The sequence below is a fragment of the Triticum aestivum genome, chromosome 7A (assembly GCF_018294505.1).
Source record: "Triticum aestivum cultivar Chinese Spring chromosome 7A, IWGSC CS RefSeq v2.1, whole genome shotgun sequence".
NCBI lineage: Eukaryota > Viridiplantae > Streptophyta > Magnoliopsida > Poales > Poaceae > Triticum > Triticum aestivum.
Window position 1 is genome coordinate 704206991 of NC_057812.1, and position 2312 is coordinate 704209302.

General features: G+C 38.7%; 1 pseudogene; it reads right to left on the minus strand.

Moving 5' to 3' along the window:
• Positions 1-226: 226 nt before the first annotated feature.
• LOC123153787 (BTB/POZ and MATH domain-containing protein 2-like) lies at positions 227-950 on the minus strand (annotated as a pseudogene).
• Between the last annotated feature and the right edge of the window lie 1362 nt (positions 951-2312).

Consider the following 2312-nt stretch of genomic DNA (forward strand, 5'->3'; position numbering starts at 1 on the left):
ACCAGAAGAAATCAAAGCAAAGGCACAACAACAATGATTCCCATGATCAACCAATCCTTTGACAGTCTCCAGGAACTTCAGTGCATATAGCAGATTCAGTTTAAACTTTAAACTCAAAAGTTTCCAGCATTCCTTTGAGACAAGAAAGACGCTTTATTTGGCACGCTCTGCTGCAATATAAGGGATACTGAATTAAGTATATGAAAGCTAACCCGCAGCGATTATACTATATTTTGCGAGCCTTCGCAGCTTTCTCCCATATATCAATAAAGATAGTAGGGCATGTTCTTTTCAGTTGCTCATACCCTACACTATTCATCACATCATCTATTCTATCCAAAGAGTTGATAAATCCAAAGCAAGCCTCTTTGAGCTTGCTGCAATGATGCTGGTCCGCAAGAGCTAACGTGGCCGCCGCAGTCTTGGCATCAAGAAACTCGGAAATTTTTCTCTCACACATCAACTTCATCCTTCCCTTGACATACCTATCTGCAGCCACGAGCAAATGCCTGACCATTTCTTCTTCATCATCGTCATGGAGGTTTCCATGGGAGGATCTCATCCGTGTAGATGAAGTGGAGCAGCGCTTTGAAAACAGCCGGCTCTATGTCTTCAATGGATATGCTCTGGCCCTGCCCGCACTTATCCCTCATCGGCCCGTAGAGCTCCTCCTTGAATACCAGCGACCGCATTGCGAGGACGGTCTTATGGGCAGTGAAAAACTCATCTTTGAACTTGAAAGACACATCCAATTCCTCCCACGCATCCATCAAACTCCTAAGATTGTGCAACAAGTCTGAAGGCGGCACCTGGATATTAAAGCTCATGCCGATCTTCCGCATCTGTGCTTCCTTCAACTTGATAACAGTGATGTCACACTTAATGAGATGGATGTCGTCGGGGATGTACAAGTAGGATGACACTTCAATCAGGCTCCTCCTCACGAACATGGAATGGTCCAAGCAGGATAAGGCATTACTACTGGGGTTGCTGAACACCAGAGGCCCCGTAGATTTTGGCCATATGAAGTTTGCTGGCGACGTTCGTGTGGCCTGCTTGATCAGCGCCAGATGGTACAGCGCCCTCAACTCGACGTCCTAATTCGCGAGGATTCGCGAGAACAACCGCACGACAAGGATTTGCTGATTCGCGAGGCGACGGTTTTTGAGTGCGCAAAAATTGTTTTTTTTTTGAGGATTGTGCAAAAATGGGTAATTTGGGGAAAGTGCTCGGTCCACGCCAACTGAAGCACTGCAACCGTGTTGGTTGTCATGAATGCTATATCTCGCTTAGAGCGAGACTAGCATCCGTCTCGCCATAAAGGGCCGGCCCCCTAGCGCTGTTGCTCGCTCGGTCTTTTTACGTACGCTTTCGTCCGGTTTTTTTCCTTCTTTTCTTTCCTCTTTTTTGTCTTCTTTTATTTTTCCTTTCTGTTTTTTCTTCACTGGTTTTCTTCACCTTCCTAGTATTTCATCATTTTTCTTTCTTACTTTCACAGTTTTTACTGATTTTTATTTAATATAAAACATACAATCTTTTATGTGTAATTGTTTCATACAGATTCTACATTTTTTGTATACAATAGGAAATTTTTATATGCACGGTTAATATTGTCCAAATACATGATTAACATTTTCTTGAAACCTTATATATTTTGATGCCTACTTTATTCCACACACATTTTACATTTTTATATACATCAGAATCATTTTTCTATAAATATTTAACATTTTTATATCCATGATTAAAAATTTAAAAAATTGAGCCTATACTATTTTTATTTCAACTTATTCCATACAAATTGTACATTTTTTTGTAAACACCGAAAATATTCTATTATACACACTTAATATTTTTTATGCAAGATTAACATTTTTCATTTTTTTGAAAACTTATAGTATTTTTTAATTTCTATTTTCTTCCATACGTATTGTGCAATTTTTGTATATATATATTTTCTTATACATCAAAACCATTTTTCTATACACACTCACATTTTTATGCATGATTAACATTTTTTAAATTTTGTATATATAGTGATTTTTTTATAACAGACATACTTAGAATATATCAAAATATAAGCAAAAGAAAAAAAAACAGAAAATGAATGCAAAAAAGTGAGAAAAAAAAGAATGAAATAAAAGCGCTGGAGGCCTATGTCCGCGCTGGGCTGGACCAACTGGGCGTTGGCCTTTTTCACTGATCTGACCTTCTAAACAGATCTTAGTACAAAATGAACTTCTTTAAAAACTATTTCACAATCTGACCCTTTTCAGAAACGCCACCGACCGGGGCGTTGCTGCATTATACAG